This window comes from Apus apus, chromosome 7 (assembly GCF_020740795.1).
Source record: "Apus apus isolate bApuApu2 chromosome 7, bApuApu2.pri.cur, whole genome shotgun sequence".
NCBI classification, from domain to species: domain Eukaryota; kingdom Metazoa; phylum Chordata; class Aves; order Apodiformes; family Apodidae; genus Apus; species Apus apus.
In genome coordinates this window covers 19,437,082-19,459,824 of record NC_067288.1, presented here as the reverse complement: position 1 = coordinate 19,459,824, position 22,743 = coordinate 19,437,082, and the positions used below count along the sequence as shown (strand labels likewise).

General features: G+C 39.0%; 1 protein-coding gene across 4 annotated transcripts in view; it reads right to left on the bottom strand.

Annotated features, from left to right (window-relative positions):
* ZZZ3 (zinc finger ZZ-type containing 3) overlaps positions 1-21,923 on the bottom strand; it is a 51,057-nt gene extending 29,134 nt beyond the window's left edge. The window contains exon 1 of one of the 4 annotated variants that reach the window (XM_051625212.1): positions 21,836-21,923. The gene's annotated coding sequence lies outside the window, so the exon portion shown is untranslated. Of the gene's footprint in view, positions 1-21,340; positions 21,368-21,497; positions 21,518-21,835 lie in introns of those variants that run through there. The other 3 variants (XM_051625213.1, XM_051625215.1, XM_051625211.1) reach the window with 3 other exon arrangements.
* Positions 21,924-22,743: the final 820 nt, after the last annotated feature.

Genomic DNA, 22,743 nt, shown 5'->3' with positions numbered 1-22,743 from the left:
AGCAGAAACAGTAATGTCAGTCTTTCCTCAGATCTGTACACTTTATCTCCCCTGATTTTCTTTCCCCCAAAACAACCCTATTTTACTTAGAGCAGAGAACCTGCTGTGCCTAATTTACCTTTCAGAAGAGCGAAAGCATTTCAGAAACAGCAGAAAAAATGTGTAAATATCAAAACAGGAGAAAACAAAGTGGGGGAAAGAAAGTTTTACCTAGCCAGGATTTTTTGTTTAGCAGCATTGGGGGGCAGGGGGAACACAAAAGGAGACTACGGGAGGACAGTTTAATCAGGATACACTGAAACAATTCAGTTACTGCTTAAAGACTGGAAAACAACATTCTCAAGAGTTTAGTAAGTAAACAATTAAGTAAATTCTTCCAGAAATTTCACTGGAAAATTTGTCTTGTAAAGATAGTATTGTGTCTTTATGTTCCATAACCAATTAAAATTGTTTTTTTTTCACCTGGAACAACCACATCTTCCATGGCAGAGAAATTCAATGGAAGAGTAATTTAATGTTTTGGACACCATTCATTCTAGAAGATATTTATGAGCTGGAATAAGGAGTCCAAGAGAAACTAAATATGCTTTTAGGTCTAAGACATTCTTCATGGAACTACAGCAACATATAAGAGAACACTGCACAAAGTCTAAGGAGAAAGAATCAGCTAAGAAACAACACAGTCTGGTTTGCAAAATTTAATGCAGACAGAAAAAGCTTTGAAGAAAGAAAGGAACTCTGAATTTGTCTCTTGTGGAGAATGACCTGTGTAAGAAGCCAGCGAGTGAGTGTTGATGCTGAAACCTTATAGGGAATGGTCATACATTAATCAGCATGGAAATTCTTCAGAGTAAGACTGAAGTCTGACTGCTTATATAAATTGTCAATACAGTCGAGAATTTGATGAAAGCATAGGATGGAATTTCAGGGTATGTATTTTAGCATTTGAAAATATTTATAGTGTTACATAGCTTTAGGCATACTCCATTGATACACAACATAGCCATATAATGACAGTAGAATTTTTATTTAATTAGAAGACTAATTAACAAAGCTAGTGAATGTTGAACTGTGTGTGTAAAAACCTCTAGCAACAGAGAAAACAAATTTACATAGAGATGGAAACTGCAAGCTAATGACAGCAGAATGAGGAAACTCCTTCCTAAACATGCCAGTACTGGGTATCTGGGAACCAAGTACAAGTCAGTTGTTTAAAGGAACCCCAAGAATTACGAAATACGTACATAGTTTCTTGACTGCTATTGCCACACACTTCATACAACTCCATTAAAAGAACCGCATTCTACACAAAAATATAGCAAAGCCTGACATATTTCTGAAACTATGAATGTTGTCTGTTTCTTTCAGATTCTCTCAGAAGCCACTATGAGCCACTGGCCACTATTTACACTTTAGGAAATATCAGTCCACTAGGAACTACCTTGCTATTTCATTGAAAATACAAAAATGATGGCCAAAATGTACTTTTCTCAAGCTTCTATATAAATTGCACTTCTCCTAAGACTCAATCAAAGTAGACAAAACTTGAGTTTGACCTGAGCCTGTATGTGTAACTCAGTCTTCTACACTGAAGTGGTTTAACAATGAAAAAGGGTAACATTTATCACCAATCTCTTGTCATTACCTTCTAATATGACCATGCCATGAATTTTTGACTAATTACTGTATCCGTACACTGAGCATGCATGCAATCTTTAATCACTAGCAGGACCCTGTATATGCTTCATGCTATGGGAGGGGCAGGGAGCAGTAAAATTACATCTCACATTTCTGCATTATCAACAGAGAATTGCACCAAAGGTATCGTGAATAAGCTCTTGAGTTCTGATTGCCTGGAGATTATTACACCATCATCTTTCTTTTTATCAGCTATCCACTCCATACCACATTATTTTAGTGACAAAAAAACCCCACGAAACAAAAACAACAATTAGACTTTATAAATATTAAGTGTGTTTTAAGCATGCATAGCACTGCTTAAGTGTGTATCACAAAATAAAAGAATATTCATAGTTTAACTAAAAAACTGTGTATCTCTGTGGTATAAAACAACAATTCTTAATTACTTAATAGTAGTATGTCATTTAAAACAGTACTTTTTTTTAAATGGAAAGTGTATTGTATAAAATGAAAACTGCAGAAGCTATTTATGTAAACAGAATCTAACCCCTTACGTAAGTATAGGCCCAAGACAAAAAATTAGCACCTTTGAACAGAAGAGAACCTGCACAGACATAGGATCATGAGGACTTTAGTTTATCTCCACATAAGAAGCGTATCACTTCCTAGGGATTAATTCCATTTAACAAATTCTCTTCACCAGTCTATCACATCTAGAGTATATCAGCATCTCTTCCCATACATACTGAGCTTAGCATAACTACATCAGCAAGAAATTTGTTTTCTGGAGAATGCTTGATATTTTTCTAATTTTAGGTATTTCTCACTCTTCTGGGCTACCTACATGAGGAAATTTAATGGAAGGATGGGTACAGCGGAGGCATCACCCCTTTTCCAGGCAAACATTTCAAGATAAGGTTGCAAAGTTACTTCATATAAAATTTAATATGAATTACAGACGGAAGTGTACAGCAGAACTCTAGAAAAGTAACCACTCTATCATTTATTCTCTTGACAGACAAACCCTAAACTGCTTTCAATTTCTTATATTTTGGCCAAATTAGTTTGCACTGAAATCATGCACTGAAGCATCTGCCTCCGACTGATATTCCCACCCTTCTGCCTCTCAATTCTCAGTCAAAATAGTCATTTCTGTGCAGAAATACATAAAATATTTTTAAACCCTCTTACTGCTTAAGACACACCTGACTTTTTCTTCAAGATGTTTTTCTACCTTGATGTTTTGGATTAAGAAATTCGAACTTGACACAGAGAAGCATTTGCCTATTAACAAACTTGCTGGTGGTGCTGTGGTGAAGGCAGGCTACGGGGAATTATAAACACAAATCAATAGGTAAGGAGAGCAGCTACATTAGCAAAGTGAGTGGATGCTGGCTGAAGAAAGAGACTGGAAATCCTGAAGAACTGCTAAAAGACAGAAAGATCACAACTGTGAAAGAAGGAAAACGGAACTTGGAATAAATGGAAGAAGCAGACAGGTAAATGTCAGCTGACTTACCTAGCCACAGCTGATCTATACAGATCACCATAGCACCCATCCCAGTTATCTGTCACAATTACTTGTGACAACTCTCATCAACACAAATATTTGAGGAACTATACTACAAAGTGAATCTACAAATTGGTCTGAGATTAAATTATTATATTTTATTTTATTTTCAGATGGGTCCATATGGATCAGTTTTTCCCATGGGTCATATTTGTCCAGGGTGTTGCTTTTGCTCAGGGACTTGGACATACCTGGTGTGGCTTCATCCTGGCTCAAACCAGGACAATATTAAAGGACAATGTGCCGCAGCACAGGATTGTCTGGCCAGAACCAAAGGTGAATTTTGTAAGGTGGTACCAAAGCCCTAGGAACAATAAACTATACTCCACACTTCAACACACCACCTAGTACTGCTTCATCTTAATTTACGAGAAAAATGCAAACAAGGATCAATTACTGTGACATTATTTAATACAAACTGCATTTTACATTAATAAATTATCCTTACTGAATTTACTAATCAGTCAATAAAATAATTGTTGTCAGATACAATTAACTTACCAATAAAACCAAGAACAGACCACACAAATAACTTTCATGTCCCGCACTTATCCTCTGGCCATCACTCTATATCCTTCTCACCCCATCTACCTACTCCACTATATTATTCTAGCTGAAAGTCCTTCTCTAAATTATAACATGATTTCATGTGAAAACATTCAGCTGCTATATAGCTTTGCTGTTATCCAAAGAACATCTCTTGTGCAGGATTACCAAAACATGTGACTAACATCTTTGAGATACATTGAATTACACAGGTTCTTGAAAAGCTCATTATAAAATCAATTACACTAACTTGATTAGAGAAACCATTTATCAAAATGTTATTCTAGCAGAGTAGACTCTGCTAGTATTTAATCTCTTAATCACAGCTAGAAGATAGTTTTATACCAATAAACTGGAAAAATATTATTTATTTCCTAGCAAAGTTATTATTGCAATATGCAGAAAATATCAAGCATAAAGAGACATTTATTTTTTCCTATAGGTAGGCTGCAACTGCAAGGGCTCATCAAGTTCTTAACAACCCTGCTAATGCTCACAGGTGAAAAGGAATTTGATGAGGAAAAACAATGCTCCTTTACTTTCTTAAAATCCAAGAGAAAAACCAGTCTCTTCATTTTTGTAGAATACTACACTGGAAATACCTGCTCTGGTTTACTTTTTGGAACAGTGATTGAAAACACGCTGCCCTACAAAATACACTGTAATGTGCATATTCTATGAAATACTGCATAGAATATATTTTTTATCTCAGATTATTTTCCGTCAAGGGCATGTATTTGAAAAACATCAATTAATTTACTTTTTATATGCAAAATTTCAGCATCAGCTACATACACCTTAGAAGGCTACCACACTGACAAGTCATGAAACACCAGACAGAGCAAGACTTTATGCACACAACCAGGTATTCTGAATGGGCTGTGCTTAGAAGTGTAGTTACATGGGACAAAGGCAAGTAGCAAATGAGAGAGCTTGGAAATTGGGAGCATGAGACATGCAACACTTCCTGCAAAATATTTGAGTGCTGGAGCAGAATTAAAATGTTTTTCTTCTCGATTTTTCATCAAAATTTGAAATGTCCCTTCTGCCTCCGAAGAGGGGTAAAAAAAGAAAAAGCAAGGAGGAAGGATGTTTCTCCAATTATCTCCAGTCATGAAAAATGTTTTAATCACTTTTTTTCCTTCTGATAAGACTCAATCTAGGAGATAAGCATGTTACTCTATAAGCAGACCAGCCAAACTACTGTCCTAGGGCCTGGCTCTTTATAGTCCTTAATGCAGCTCAGTTTTGTCAGACATCCCACTTCACCTCCAACATTTGGAAAACTTCATGTTCCTCCCTCTGGCTGTCTCCGAAAGTAAAGCATAGTGTGGCCAGTTGCAACCTACAGATGCACTGACTGGATCGCAAGCAAACCACGTATAGCAACTAACTGCTGGGCTAAAACTGCAATCCTCCTTAAAAAGGGGACTCCAACTTTCATGAAAGCTGCAAACTCTACACTTCCAAGATCTTCACTTGCAGCTAAATTTCGGGGGGTTTGCTACATTGGCCAAGAGGTTCAAACATTACTCAGTGGTAACAGTAAACAAAGGCATACTTTCTTGCCTAAGCTTAAGGGTTGATTTAAATTGTGGCTCTAAAGGCTTAAAACACATTCTAGACAGACCAGAGGCATCCACTGGTATCTAAGAGCAAAAGAAACAAAGCTTGTCACAGTTAAGCTGTGGTTCTGATGAACCTCCTGACCAGATGCAACACATAAGCTAATACTGCAGGTATAATTGTAGCACCACTCACCATGTAAACAAACAGATGTTTTCTCACTAGGTACAGGCTCTGGAAAGTAATGGACTAGCTTATAAAACAAACTGTGCTTTAACCTTGGATTTAAATACTATAGTAGCCTGCAACCCTTAAGATCTCTGTGTCCAACTGTAAATGACTTGGATTATGCTGCTCTTTAACTGCCAGTTAGTTTTAAAAGCCCTACCTCTTTTAAATGCTCATGTGGCTGTATCAGAAGTGACTTTGATATTTTAACAAAATCGTATGGTGCAGCTGACTTTGTTACACACAGTCAATTCTCTGCTGCACAGCAAGAAGACAGAAACATCTATTTTCTGCAGAAACAGTCTGAGATGCTACAGCTGTTGAAATGTTTCACTGACATACCTCTATGCTAGAACCTCAACATTACTGCAGTTCTCAAAATATGGCAAAAAAGACCCATCCTTACTTCTTGTTCCAGCCTTCCATACAGTACACTGCTCATTCCAATTGTCTTTTTGCTGTTTGGTCCAATACACAGTACAGCTGCTAATGATATTTAGCCATACATCATGGCTTTGCCTTTGCAGATAGTCTTTCAAAGCACTTTTGAGCACATCCCTGCTCTGTGAGATGGCTGTCAGCATCATCTACACTGAGAATGAGCCTGTCTCCCCAGAAGTACCTGAAAGCAGAGAGAAATTTTCTCCCAGTGCTTGGGCATCCTGGAAAATCAGCAGATATCAGCACTTTAAAACACTATCTTGCAATTTATTCTTAGATTCTTTCCAAATTCACCTCTGCAACTGAGACTGAGCTTATTAAGCAGACAGGTTTTGTAACCCTGTATAATTTGATATTCTCATTCTTTGTTCAGTCTGCATTTAAGTGTTCTGAATAAAAAGTCCGTTATGCATATTTCAGTCTACTTGGATTCCTGAAGTTTCAACTGGCAAGTACTGAAGGTGTTTTAAGCGCATTAGCGACTGCATTTTTTAAAAGCTCTTAAAGTAACAGTGATCAGCCACTTTCTGTTTGATTGCTGGCCTGTGTCTGAGTACAAGAAAACAAAACTTTCAATATTAACATTATCACATACCCTTCTTCTTAATTACAGCTTACCTATTGGTAGTAAACGCTGTTATTTAAAAAAACAAACTTAATTGTAAGAGTGGTCCCAATTCAGTTAGTACATTACTTTGTCTAAGCTGCTTCTGTCTATATCCAACTATCCCCAGACAGGACAGCTGGCCAGAATTTCCTTGATTTAACAGTACAATAGTAGTCTATTTTCCTTTTTTGCTCTAATATATATAGCTGAAATAGGACTATGATTGCACCGTATGTAATTTTGTTTTGCTTTATTGCTGTTTTGCGTTCTTCTCTTGCTCTGCTCAGAAAGTCTTCGTAGGTCAGCACACTCACTGCTAAACAATATACTGCATTTCACTTCCTGGGTCTTCTGCATTTTCCTTGCCTTTACTTACAGTACTACGTGGAAATACGAAGGAAGATCTGTTTGGTCTAAATTTACATTGAAAATCTTAGCCTTTTTGTTACTGCTTACTTGCCCAATATGAACATTTTTTTTTTGCATTCAAACACTTTGGCATAAACTGTCATTATCACCCTATAAAAAACCCAGAAGAAGAGTATTTTTTTTCCTACCATAATGACAAGTATTTGCTTTTCTTGTGACCACTGGTAAATTATTTTTCATCTAGATGCAGGCTTTTTAATCAGTTCTGTAGTTTCTACAGCCCACACAGTAAAAGTCAGACTGGCCTGATTCACATTTTTTTAATCTTTTAAACTCACAAATTAATTATATTGGAAGATTCAGCCAGAACAGTAAAACTTTTCACACAAGTACAACTATGCATCAGCTGTTTTTCCTCCAGGTATCTTATTAACTTGTTAAATATACATATTTTCTAGATTTAAAATGCATTTCTAAGAATTTCTGAGATTTCACACTGTTAACTCTAAACCCACTATTAACGTGTCAACACATTGCTGAAATACAGTTTACCCTCTGTACACTTTCCTTTATGCTTCATTTACTCCACTTTATTATATAAGGAATACATAGATATTCTGCTTTGATTGTAATTGTTCTTCAAGGTTGTTCTGTTTTGCAATACTCAGTTTATTATTTCTTTTACCTACACGAGCCAATTTTCTTTCAAAACTGCTTACTGTTCAAGCATAAAATGAAAGACTGCCTACAAAGTGAAAAATGCATTCCAATTCTATTATCCCTTCCCACTTGCTGAATAGTTTATCAAGCACTTTCTAAGTATGTTCCATGCTCCAGATATTGAGATGTTGCATTACATTTTCAGAGCAAAAGGGACTTGCCTATTACCATCTAAGCACACGAATATATCTATCACCTATGCACATATATACACTCAGTTCCCTTTGTAAGTTTAATCATTTTCAAAACGTCTTCCTCACAAACTTTAAAAGCAAATAAATTATTTTGAACTTTATTAATTTAAAACCCCTTTCCTCACATTGAGTTAGACCAGAGATCTATCTTGTCAGTACTTTTTCTCCAACAGCAGCAGCAAGCAGATGGCTGGGGAAGACAGCTAGCGTACACAACATCTTTCCAGAGTCCAGCTATTTTTAGCTCAGGGTCCTCTTAAGTCATATGTAATTTCTAGCTATTCACTCAACTTCAGTGGATTTCTCTTCCATGTATTTTCTCTGTCTTTCAACAGATTTTTAGCATTCAGGTCTTCCCACTGATGAGTTTGTAAAAGAGAATTCTGATTTTCCATTTTTACAAATGGGTACAAAGAGCAATAATCTGGCAAAAAGGCTGCGAGGTTAGACAACCAATGCAACTCTCACAACAACTTAAGTTTTAACTTCTTGTCCTTACTACTTTCAGTTGTATTTTTCTTTATTGACACAATACATTTTTTGTGTTTTACCCAGAGTTCCCCTTTCTGCTTCACTTTTTATGACCTTGCCTAGATACATTTTTTCCAGGAATAAAGAAAAAAAAAATTAAAAAAAGAGAGAGAGAACCATGGTATTATCAACAATGGAAAGCTACTGCATAAGTGGAAGTATGCTTTTTCAACCACAATGTCACAGATGCTTCAAATGGATACACTCGGTTCTAGTAACCTAGGTATATGCTTGCAATTTTATCTACTCTAATAGAATACATGAGACTTCAAGATTTTATATTGCATGTTATCCCATTTCAATTTTCTGAAACTGATTTCTGACAGTTTTGATTTTCATCCTTTGTCTCATAATGACAGAACTCAGTAGTATTTCACTGATTTTATACTTCATCAGTTACTAATTCAATAATACAGTGCAAACTATGACCACATTTTAACATGTAACCTTTTATATAAAAATGTCTGGCTGTAGTACCTAAAATTCTTTAAAAAATCTATATTTAAAAAAATAATTAAAAAGGAAATCCTCATTCTGTCAGTTCTTCCAATTGCCCTGTACCAGCAGGTAAAGGCCTGGAGAAATATAAGGATATTCAAGTTCCAGGCTCAGCCACTAGAGGATTTCTCAAAGCACAAGAACAAAGGAAAACAGAGCTACCGTTTACTTTCAGCATATTTTATCACAGATTCAGTAAACAGGAAGGAGCTGCCAGAAGCTGGGTCAGAGAGTTTGAATTACATAGATCCCATACCCATTCTAAGTGAACATGAGCAGATTGCCAGTGTACAGACAGTTTCCTAAATGGCTAAACCATCACAGCAGTACAAAATCTGCACTTGAAATAAAATTCTTGCTCTCCATGGGCATGATTTTTGCCTTTGAAATGCTTTGAGATTGTCCATACATTGTATCAAGTGGCGAAACATCCAAGAACTTCTAATTAGAAGAAATTAGGTAAAGGTTAGACTAAACAGCTAAGTTATTTACTAGGGACTTATATGTTGACTTAGATAAAAAAAACGTAAAGTGGAATTTTTCCTGATTTTTATCCCTCTGAAACATTCAGTTATAGAGATCTGATTTACTAAAAATGCCTATTTCTTAGAAGACCAAAACCAATTTGATCTGATTACTCCAAATGCTTCTTTCTTACAAGACCATAACCAATTTGACAAGTAGTTTTCTGAGTTTGTCAGACAGCTTGGAATCTTTACATATTAATTTGAAAACAATAAATAAAAAAAAAAATAAATAAAAAAGTTACAAAGGTAGAAATCATATTAATTTACTCTGACAGCCATAAGCACATTTGCATTCTTCAAGAAGACTACTAGCTTTTTTAAAAAATAACTTACAGTTTGCCAGCAATGTCCTAAAAAAGTGTTACTGAGGCTTTCTAAGGCAGTTTTTCCAAACTATTCTAAGGAATTTAACAGTACTATATCAAACCAAGTGCTATGCTTATTCCTTAATACCTCTGAAAAGCTGACATCAAGTATTAAGGATTAATTTGACAAATGGAATTTACATGCCATCCAAAGAACTGCTTAACCTTTTACAAAATACTATAAAAAAAATAACCAATTGTCAGTTCCTCTAGGGAACATTTAAAATTTATGTATAAAAATATGAAATTATTCAGCTATGAACAACTGTATTACCCACAGCATAATGCTGTAGCCATAAAAGAGGACAAATAAGCACAGTGAGAATATAGCCCCTAAGCAGCCTTTGCTGTATCTTGAATATACAAAGCCCTCATAACTCAATAAAACATTATCTCTCCTAGGGCAATAATCAATTAATACATTCCTTTCTTGATAACAGGATTAAAAAACATACATAAAACACCCATACCTTTAAAAATTAGTTTAACTTCATCTAGAAACACAGAAAGTACTGAAACACAGTGCCTATGTAGGGCATGGCAGACCTGAGGTCATACCTTTGCTGTACAAATGGATATTTTATTTGGCTTATCTCCTTGGTGTTCCACAAAGAGAAGCTATCATAAACATTGGATTATTCTTGTTGCCTATTTCTGTGCTAAGTATAGTAGAGGGATCAGTGTGGGACAATCGTATTCAAAGCATGGCCTGTGTATGTAATGGATTTTTACTACACAACAGTGATGTTTTGTTATGACCCCTTTCTAATAATACTCAAACTCTGTTTTTTTGACAACTAGTGAAAACCAAGTTGATGTTTTTACAGAAATGTCTATCAGAACACTTTCCTGGGCTGTTAACAGTTGATTTAAAGTCAGATGACCCATTCGCTCAGTTTTGTGAGATGCTTCTAAAACTCTGATTCAAGACAGTGGTGAAGTCAAGAGTCATCAGATTTGTATCATCTTTAGACTACTGCCACAGTAGAGGGTTTTTTTTAATGCAATCACTAAAAAGGTTTTAGTAAAATACCATTACTTTGTAAGTATTTTATCAAAATTAACAAGTCTGAGCATCCTCTAACATTTAAAACACTTACCTATTTTGACTGAAAAATCCCCATCTTAAATCATGTGCCAACAACACTTTTTTTTTTAGCAACTGAACTCTCTTTCAGCAGTTGGCTTGATTTAGAAATGTTTCCACTGTTACCCCAAGTGGGTAACTCTCATAAGGATCTCATAATTTTTCATTCTAATTACTGAAATGCTCTTTTCTCTATCCCTCCTCCACTTATATCCATTTAGATATTTCTCCAAAGAGCATTTCCAGAGCCAATTTCTTTGTCCAAGGCATCACTTTCCCTGTATCTTTTCAATACAACAAAGTCACATCCATCTATCATCTCACTCCTTATCAACAGTGTTGATTCACACTCTGATGAACCTTCAATCACTCTCTCTTTAATTTTTCAACAAGACTTCCTAGGTGAGGTTTCATTTTACTGTTAAGTGATTTAATCTACAAAAAGGAGCAATCCCACTCCCCTGTAACTCTCAGGTGCATCATCCTGATTTTTCCCATGCACTTGCTTTAGTATTCAATCTGATCTCACAATGAGCCCATTTAGAAAATACAAACTCCTACAAAAGAGGTATTATTTTTCTGCTGGTTCAGCTCCCTAAACAGGCTTACTGTAGTACTCAAATGAGCACAGGTGCCAGTAGTAAGCAGGGGGCATAACTATGTATTTTGATGACAGAGAGCCATTTGATCAGGTTAGCTGTAACATGAAGCCTCATTCTCAGGCTCTCCCTTATGCTTTCTAAGTGCAAAAAGGCCAGTTACTTCTTTTAACTCGGAACTCTCATTTTTCATGATGAGGATAAAAATACTTCTTTAACTGATACACAGGAAATAATTCGACCACCTTAATGTTTTCATCTACCTGTATTGCCCAGCTATAACCTGTATTATACTGGAATTGTGAACTCCTTGAGGGAAATGTTCTTCCTGCCTGCTTCTGCAAAGCAGGGGTGATCAGATCATCTATTTTATTTTCATTCTGTTCTACTGTACACTTTAATATAAAACTGTTACAATGCTATTGAAATTTGACTGAAATCCAGTTGACACAAGTCTTCACTGACAGAACCTGAGACATAAAAAGGCAACAGAGGAAAAATCAAATCCTTGGGCTCTTTTTGACATCTTCTCATTATGGAAAATATAGTCACTGAAGGTCAAAAAGAAACATTTGCCCAGACTTCAACAGATGTACATGTCTAAGTACAAGAAAAACAAACTTTTGTTTCAAAGCGGTAGAAAGCGCTAACTAACTATAGAAACTGTAACTATAGCCCACATGGAGTAAAGGACACATTTAAGGTAAGATAAGCAAACAGAACTTAAATTCTAGCTCACGACACTTCTGCACAGCAGGCCTACTGACAGAATTAATAGGATGAGAGGAAATGTCCACATGATTATTTGTTACAAGTCACATAACAAAGCTACAGTGACACGTGAATCAAAACTGAAAATGGTACCAAGAATATTAAACAGTAAACCTCTCTAGAACTCTCCTGTTTCTCATGGAGAATCTCCTGACCTTCTGGATGGTTTCATTGGGAGATTTTCCTGGGTTAAGTAAATACAGACATAGAACAATCTAACACAAGGTTTTCTACAAGGCAGTTGATCTAACTGCAACTAAATTTAATTATGAGCAATTCCCTAAAAGCAGGACACAAAGGTCTGATCACCAGAGTTATCTCTCAAGTGGAAAATCAATGACACATGAGTCACACTGGATAAAATGACATTAACTGGCATGCCTTTACCTCCACATCCTTGCAAAAGATTCCCCCTCTACATTCGGAATTTCAATAGGAGAAAAAAAAAATAACCTTTCATGCAATAGAGGAAGTTTCAATAAAACCACTTCAGGACTATAATTAACCAGTGATATTTTCAGATCATGAGTGACATAACTGAAATTCTCAAAGACTAAGAAGAAATTAACTACCTATATTGTTGATTTGTTTTTCTTTTTGTGGGGTACTTGATAAAGCAACAGCAAAAAACCTGTCTAGATTTTAACATCAAAAAAATCTGTTCCTTTATACCTACATACTAGGATAATCTGAATTATCCCAATGGCAAACTGTAATCCATAAAGGAGTCCATTTTTAAGAATAAAATATAGAGGATTCTTGAGGATTTGCAAAATTTTCTTTGGTTCAACAACAAGACCTTCAAACTACATGGTAAGAATCACAGAGATAAGACTTACTGTCTTAAAAGTTTTGAAATTAACTCTAAAGACAAAAATCTGAAAAAGACAGATCGCTATGGGGTGGGAGATGAGGGAGGAGAACCTTTATTTGCACTAGGACATTATACTAAGAGTGAATGTTTCTCACTGTCCTTTTCAGTGCTGGCTGTGAGATGGCAGCTATGTGGAGAACCTTTTCCATCTGAAGTATCTTAGGAATCCTCTTAACAAAGGATCAGTGGATTCCCAGTTATATGACCCAGAGAAATTTTCAGCTGACCTCACTGAACAGAAATGAGGTAACTACACTTGGTTCTGTTATAAATCACTTCCTAAGAGATTGATTTAAAACTACACATGAAAAGTAAATGCCTCCAGCCTCCACAATGATATTGTGAATAACGATTTTTTTAAGCCCTTCTGCATTTTTTGCAATGCACTGGACACAGCAGAACTTCCAGGAAACTGACATGATAAACACTATGATTCTGATGAAAATAGGAAAGTAATTCAAAAAAATACATCATAAGCTGTAGTGGCTGTGTATGTTGACTATTTTTCCAGTGCAAAATAAACCTGTCATTAAAAAAAGAAAACACACACCAACAAAAACAAACAAACAAACAAAAAAGCAAGCAAAAAACCCAAACCAAACCAAGAAGAAAACAAACAGAAAAGATACAGACTGAGAATTGAAATGAACTGAGAACTTCCGGTTAACTTCCTTTTTCCTGAAGCTTAGCTTTTGAGGAAATACCCAAAAAAAAGAGATAGTAGCATGGCAAAGCATAGAAACTGTTGTCAAATGTTTTCAACTGACAATCTAGACAAAGCAGTTACTAAAAAAAGCAACACAGTCACGTATACCAAACTAGTAAAACTGCTAGTTACACTCTTTCAGAAACATACACAAAGAAAGCAAAAGTAAATTAAAAGAAGGTAGTGGGTGGAAGAGAAAGCATATACCCGTATATTCTGACAACTATTAATAAAACACTTTATTTTTTTCAATTGCCAAAGAAGCTGTATACACTTTGAAACAGAAAAAAAACGCCAGCAAACAAACCCAGCATCTGTTGTAATGTTGATGGATTCCCACTCTTTTTGTCAGTCACTGTCTATATACTCCCCCAGTCTACTCTGCAAAAAAATACTTCTCCAAACTCCATGTTAAAACAGTCTCTTAAAGACAGTTCTGACAATTTCTTCTCAGTTACAGCTCTTTAGGTGGAGCTTAGGGAATAGGTACATCTGTCTCTGCCTAAGACTTAAGCCTTTGTGCCCTTACTGCATGAGATACTGTGACCCCTTTATAATACTCTACAAAAATCCTCTGTAATGCAGCAATACATAAGAGGAAAATCCCTGGAAGACTTAAAAATATTTGAGCAAAGGAACAAATTCCTTTTCTGACATTCTAATATAGTGAACAGTGTTTGCTTTCTTCCTTTATTGATTTCTACTAATGGGATTCTCATTAATAACTTTGAGATCACATTTATTTAACTGAAATAAAGTATAAGAAACCTTCAGTGCCCTGCTGCCATCACCACTACAGGTAAGTAAGAATTGCATAAGGAACTAAAGCCAGTTCCACTTCAGTTACCAAAACACTTTATTTCTCAAATGTTTGCTTACCAGTTTCCCATCAAGTACAACAAATATATTGATGACAACCTGTGAAGTTAAATTATACATCAAGTTTAATCCATAACATCGGTCAAATGGAAAAAAGTCCTAAAATCCTAGCTAGAAGTAGGCAGTCATAGACCGAAAACATTATTTTAGCTAAATCCGCTACAGTATTTTTAAACAGCAAGACTGTGATAGAATTTGTTTCACTTTAACCCTTTTTCTAATTACAGAGCACACACAGTGACACAGAGCATATCTTTCATTCATCATCCAGCCCAAAGCAGCTTTGTCAAATTTCAGAATTCAGAAAAGCTTGAACAAGGTCACTTGGAATGTAGGCAGCTGATTTTCAATAGAGAAAGTGAAGAACAATACATTAATCAGAATTTGGTTCAAAAAATAGTTTTATTATCAAATTGTCCAGTACTTTTAATTCTAAAAAGCTTTAACAACTCATTTGTGTGAAAGTTAGTTCTTCCAATTTAATAAAATATTTTTAAATCACCTTAAAAAAATCTCAAAGGATAATTTTTTGTTAAAACTAGTATATGTGTAGAAAGCATACATTTCTATTCAGGCTTTTCCATACTTTGACTATTTTGCAGCAATGGGCATGAAAGACTGAAGTCTCTTTTTAATTCATGGAACGCAAACCAATTTTAAATAACATAATATTTATATTAAAAACTCTTTGGGAACCTGAAGATACTGTAATTTATTATTATTCCTCAATGTACATCTTTCAGATAATAGCTGTTACTTCTATTTTACAGACAGAAGGTGAAGTTGCATTATTTGCTCTGTTTCAGAGCTTGGAATGCAGCTGATTCCTTGGCTCCCTAGACTTAATCTTGTGAACTTTGCTTCTCTTCAGTGAAGTCTTCCAAAAGACTTTGACTCTAGCTCAGTTTATTTCAATTGGATCACAAAAAACCATGCAAAGGTAAGTCAAATATAGTAAATCTTCAAGTAAGACTCTATAATATTTTCAGTATTACATTACAGAAGGCTTTAATAAATGCTTTATACAAGAATCTGAAACAAATACACTTGATTTTTATTCTTTTTTTACTAAACTTTATAAACAGTCACATCACAAATTTTTATCGCTCCACTGTAAAGTTTTGTTTTGTTCTTTTAAATCATGGCCAGGAAAATAGAAATATAATAAAATTGTGGAGAGAGGTAATGCTGGCAAGTCCTCCTGCCTCCTGTGTCAAGGACAGATCAACTATACATAAATCACCTCTGAAAGGCTATTTAAACTTTTCTAGAGCACTTCCAACAATAGATATCCCATTACCTCCCTCAGATATTTAGTATTATGATTATCCATTCATAAAACTGAGAAGTTTTTCCTAACATTGAAATCTCCTTTTGCGCTCCTTAGGAACAGTATTTCTTATCCTATCTAGACAGAACAGTTTATTACATTCTTCTTTGTAACAATCTTTACCATTTTGTAAGCCTATCATTATGTTTCCCCATCTCTGCTACAGACTAAACAAGTGTGACTCTTTCAGTCCTTCCTCAAAGGTCATTATTGCAACTCTTCACTAAATGTTATTCTGTTGGTCCAAAGCTGTTTGAAGTAACAAGGAGGAAAAAAAATGGAGACAGTACATCATCTGAGGCCTTACCCTGAGTACTGCAGAATAATTTCATCTTACATGCAACAAAATCCTGTTCAAGAATCCCAGTATGACTCTTGGGGTTTTTTATAGAACTGTCGTGACTCCTTTGTGTGCATTTTGTGATACAGCTGCTTATTTGCAGAACTGTTGCCCAGCCAGCTGTTGCTTACATTTAGTTTATTGTTGCTATCCAAACATACCATTTTGTGTTTCTCTTTACTGAACCACATCCCATCTAGTTCAGATCATTCATCCAATTTGTCAATGCCATTTAACACTGTAATTCTTGTACCCCTTCCCAGATTTGTACTGTCCAGTAAATCTGCTTTGTTCTATCATCCAGGTCACAAACTGAAAGACTAAACAGGATTAAATCCAGAAAATACACCTGCACAATTCCACTCAATGCATGCTTTCAATTTGAAATGTACTTAGAGCACTTAACAAGTAACTGCCCAGCCTGGCAAATCTTCTCTGACAGTATCTATTTTTGGTGTTTCTCGATTCTTTAACTGTGGAGATAAAATTCCTAAATTCAACAGTACTGTACAGGCAGAGTATCTCTCAAACTCAAATATACAAGGGGAGACTCTACCACTCTCCTCCCCCTTCAATTCAGTTGCATTGCTCCTCCAATTTTGAATTTGAGCTATATCCCTGTTTTTTTTTCCTTTATTAAAGATACTACAGACATATTTCAATTCACACCAAAACAAATCACTAGCTCTGAAACAGTGAGATTTTATGTACACATGTACATGTTTATATGTACTAATAAAACAAAATCAATGACAAAAAGCAGGACGTTACCATTTATGTACCAACAGGCAAACTCAAGAACATACATTTCCTTTTAGAGTTTTAACTTTTCTAAATAAAATAAGTATTTTAAACAAAGTTCAAAACACAGATAAAGTATTTCTCATGGCAAAGCTGTAAAAGACTGACAAAATCCCCCTGCTCTACTACTGACATACTGTCTACAAAGTAAGCTTTTACCCTTTTTACCACTAGTCTGTCTGGAATATGTGCACCCACTAATCAAAACAAATATTTGTGTTTAAATAATGTATTTAAAACTAAAATAGTAAAAACATCTTTAAAATCTTGGACAAGGAAAATTGTCAATCTTGCCAACATTCATCTTCCTATGTCATATGGTGAAGTTCAGTAGACCAGGAAGTACTGAGATCAGCTAATGGCAATCTAATAGATAAAGGACCACTACAAGTAGAATCAACCGTTTTCTGGAGCAACAAGATCCAAACCAATCAGCTCAATGCAAAGCAAAAATATTTTAATGATATCAGGTAAAATTTAAACCATGGGATGAAGACCTGCTGAAACAAGTAACACAAGCAGAACTTCACCATAAGAGGGAATGATCTCAGTACAATTCTGAAGAGTGGACCAGCTGCTTTCTGCATTTCTACATTGAACTGAATTTATTTTAAGCATCCAAGCAGTACTGTAAAGTTAAGCTACCAAACTTTTTGTCTGAAGATATAAAAATCGCTTGTATGACAAACTGTCTGTATAAGGGAATGTAGTTAAATGCAAACTTGGACCCAATACAAGTATTCTGAACACAAACCACACAAACTACCAACCTATTACCCTACAAAACAAAATCTGAGTCTTTTGATCACAAAGCTGCACCTAATCAGAGAATCTTTTTGGAAGTCTTTTTGCTTGAAAAAGTGTCCAATAAGAGAGCACAGTATGTAATGTTCAGCTCTGCATTTCTAAAGTGTTTTACAAGTTACTGAAAGAGAAAGTAGGTCTTCACAAAACTAAACTCTCATGATGGTTCTTCTACAACCAAGGCAGCTTTAGAAACAGAAACCAGATTTACAATGTACTTAAAACTAGAACAATATATCCTTAAGTATTAGAGTGCAAAATTTACCAGAATCAAGTTCTTACAATCAACAGCTTGATTTCCAGCAGAGAGCAAATTTGGAAAATATAAAAAAACCCAACAACTTCCTCACTAGAGAAGTGAGAAAGTTTCTCACTTTCACCACCTTCACTCTCGCCTACAGAGGTGGGAGAATCTATCTTTTTCAAGATTTTTAAGGACAAGTTCTACAAATATCTGTCTGGAATAATCTAAGTAGTTTTAAACCAACCTTAAAGAAAGTGAACAATAGGTCTTACAATACTGCATTCCTAGAACTGGAAGTACAATGTAAATCTGTGGATATAAACAAGTGCTTAATACTTGTAAAATAAGTTATGTCTTGCAAATCTGGTTCTTTATGACCAGAGAGACTTTTATCATAAGTTCCAAACAATGCAAGTACTTCAATTTTGGGGAAAACCAAAAGAAAGCAAACCCCAGTAGGTTAGTCCTAAAGACCTTAAAGAGAGCTTTTAAAAAGTGAAATTTAAAAAAAAAAAAAAAGCAGCCCACCAAAACCAACACCTTACAAATTTAAGTAGGCCAGACTGCAAAGACTTCTGTTCCAACTTTCTGAGTAATTCTAGAAACATTCAGAAAACATTTCTTATTACCCTTATCCAAAAACATGGTAAAAGAGCAGAGAAAAAGTCTTTCTACCTTCTACCATCAACCAGACAGCTCAACCAGAAGTCAACCTACCCAAAGTACCTAGAATGACCTGGAAGAAGCAGAAACAAACAAAACCACCCTTAAGTCTCTTGAAAATATCGGAAGTAAAGCCTTAATTCTGTATGAGACTCCAGACAGCAGACTAGAATCTCAGTACACAAGTATCTTAAAAACACTGACAGGCATCAGAGTAGTCACATGCTATTCAGCTGTAGAACAGAAGTCCAAGTAGGGCACATTCCCAAATTTTGTTAACATAGACACCCAACTATTCTTACACATTAAATGTGTAATAACACTGACCTAAAAAACCCTATTTCTTATTTCTCTTTTTTCCAGAAATGTTAAAACATGATTGAACTTCGTAACTAAACAGCTATTTAACACATCCTCTCTCTTAGTAATTATGCACTTGGAGCATGCAATGCAAAGGAAAAATCATTTCAGTTCACAGTAGAACAACTGAGAATTGCAACAACTACCTTTGTAGGACTAAGTAACTAAACACAAATTATCAACAGTATTTCAATTTAAGGTCACAACTGCTGCTCCTTACTGCCACAAACAGCTATTTTGTGCAAGAGTCCTTCATAAAAAGACACTGTAAATTCAAGATATAGAATGCTTTTATGAAATAAGCATGACAGTGCTGGAGAAAGCCTGCAAAGTTTTTGAGGTTGTGAATGACTTCCTGAAAGTCACATGTTACAGTAAAGTACTAACTGCTAACCCCTTTTAAGGCAATTAGAGTTCCATGAGCGACTTCAACTGGGTGAAAATTTCACCTGTATCTGTTTTTTTATATACTTTAGTACATACTCTTTACTTTAAAAGGACTGCATTTTTCTCCTCGACTGTTTAACATACACAGTCTTTTTTTTTTTTTGTAAATAATTTTTTCCACTTCTGATTAAGCAAATACTGTTACTCTGGAAGACAGTACAGTACGATTTAAAGATACTTGAAAACAAACTGCAATGGTAACTTGCCAACTTATTTTCTGAAAAGTTATACTTGCTTATGAAAACATTCAGATTTTTCTAACTCCAAATCTACCAGCTCCTACTGGATCACCAGTCCCTGTAGCAGCTAGGAGGCAGAGGAAAGTACAGTATCTAACCATATGTTAGAAATACCAAAAAGCATATTCTCTAAAAGTTGCACAAGTTAGTATTTAATATGAAATACAAATTACACTTAAGAGTTTAATTCTTAAAGCCTCACTAAACAACCACTGCATCAGTACAGTAATAATGACAGTATCAATGGAAAACACAACTACTGAAGAACTACTACAATTCGTTTAAAAACAACTGCAAACATCTTTCCAAAACAAAGCCTCGAACTTTAAAGCCTAAAGAACATCTCATTTTCCAAAAATTTAGAATCAGTTATGTGGCAGCCTAAAACTAGGTTAGTAAAACGAAGAATTACACTACAAGACTACAAAAACTGCCAGTGTTCCTGGATAGTCAGGGACAGAATACAAGACACCATAAGGAAGAAGCAGAACCATATGCTCTCCCTTAAGAAATATGAGGACTAGCAGACAAAGGGGATATTGCTGAGCTGGGATGGTTGGACACTGCTGGAACTATTTTTCCAGATACAAAAGAAAATAGAAATGTATTTTACAATTCTAGGATATAATGGGACATAAATCATAGCCTCAAGAGAGATCACGTTTATGATGTTTAATGTCTCTTTTTGGACCCTTGCACCCTCAAGTATCAACGTTCCTACAGGACAGGAGCAGTTCGGGTTCCACAACAGAAACCTGAATGAGTGCAGAAGCAACAGCACGGGGCAGGTGCGGAAAGCAAGCCGAGGCAGCAAAAACAACCTGAAGTGCTTGTGGGGGGTAAAGGCACGTCGGGCTGCACGCTGGCCACGGAAGGGCCAAAGGACGGGCCTCTGGGTGCTAACACGGAGGAGACGCCGCTACGAGCGCAGCACGGAGCAGCCAGAGGCGCAGCCAGAGGCGCAGCCGAGCGAGCGCTGCGAAGCTGGGCGCCCCGTCCGGCGAGCCGGGCAGAGCAGCGCGCTCAGCGGCGCCGAGCCCGGCACCCGCGCCTGCAGGGCCGGGGAGGCGAGGGCAGGGGCGGCGCGGCGGCTGGGGAGGGCGGGAGGGGGGAAAAGCGCTGGGAAAGCCCCGGGCCACGGCGCTGCAGCCGGCGCTGCTCTGCAGAGCCAGGGGCGAGGGGCCCGGCGCGGCCCGGGCGCTGCGAGGGGCAGGCGTGAGGTGAGCTGAGGTGAGGCGGGGCGGGGCAGGGCCGGGGCGGGAGGAGGAGAGAGCGGAGCCAGTCGCGCTTCCCCGGGGCGCCCAACCCCGCCCCGCTCCCCGTGTGGCCCGGGGCACGGCGGCGGGGAGGAGGCTGCGCAGGGTCCCCGCCCCCCGGGCCCCGGTACCATTACCCAGCACGCCCAGCGCTGCGCCGCCATCCCGCAGCCGGCCCGCTCCCGCGGGGACCGCGCGACCTCGCGAGATTTCCTTCACCCCCCCCGCCCCTCCCGCGAGCCCCCCCCCTCCCGCCTCGCGCCCCAGCCCGGCCCCGCGCGCGCGCGCGCGCACCCTCCGCACTCAGCTCAGCGCCAACATGGCGGCCGCGGCGCCGCGCACGTGTCCCCGGCCCCGCCGCGTCAGGCCGGGCGCGCGCACGGACACGCGCACGTAACGCTCGCGGGGGGCGGGGGAGGGCGGGGCCGCCGCGCACGCGCGCGAGGCGCCGCCGCGGACCAGCTGATTCGAACGGGGCGCGCGAGCCGCCACCTCCTCCCCGCACGCGCTGGTCACGTGGGGGGTTCCCCCCGCTCGTTCCCTCCTCCTCCTCCCGCCCCCTCCCCTCGCGGGTTCCGAACGCGGCACCATCCGGGTCCCCCCTTCCCCCGGGGCCGGGCCCGCGCCCTCACCTGGCGCCCGCTCCTCGGCGCGGCGGGCGCGACCGGCCCCGCAGCCCCGCGCGCGGCTCGTTCCCTCCCTGCTGCCCGCACCAGGCGGCGGCGGCGGCGGCTCCGCACAGCGCCTGCTCCCCTCGGCGCGGCGGCGGCTCCTTCCGCTTCCTTCCCCTCCCCCTCCAGCCGCTGCGGCGGGGACCCGCTCCCTGCAGCTCCGCCTGCTGGCAGAGGGCGGAGGCGGCCAGCCCGGCTGCCCGCGGCCACCAGCCGCGGGGTGGGTGAACCGGCGCCCCGGGCGCGGGCCGAGCGGCGCCGCGCTCCGGCGGGGCCCGCGGGGAGGGCCGGCGCTGCGGGGCGGGGGTGGGGACGGCCCGGCCCCTGCGGGCTGGGCAGGTGCCTGGCGCGGCGCCCTGAGGGGCGGACGGCGCCGGAGCGGGAGCTCCGCGTGCGTGGCCGGGGCGGGCGGCTGAGGCGGCGGGAGGGAGGGAGGGAGGGCAGGGCGGCGCGGCCCGAAGCTGCCCCCGCGGCTCCTGGCGCTCCCGCCGCGCCCGGGCCGTCTCGCCGGGCGCCCAGCCGCGCTGCCGGCGGTGGCAGCAGCCGGGCAGCGCCTGGTGACGTGCAGGTTTCCTGCGGTCAGGAAGGGGGACGACAGAATTCCGCTGGCTGGCAGCCCTGCCTCCGAGGTCGTACGAGGTAGTTCGTGCCTCTGGAAGTCCCCGCGCCTGCCTCCGTGGCCGATTTTTTGCCTCGAAAGTGGGGCTGCTCTGTTCGCCGCTCTGGAACAGGCACCGTGAAGTTTCAGCTTCAACCTCTAGATTATGGCTAGAAGTAAACCAGTCGTGCTTGCAAATCTAATCTTTGGTCGCTGCCTAATTCTCTGCTACTGTGTGTGATCACCGAGAGTTAACTATTTAATGCGCGCA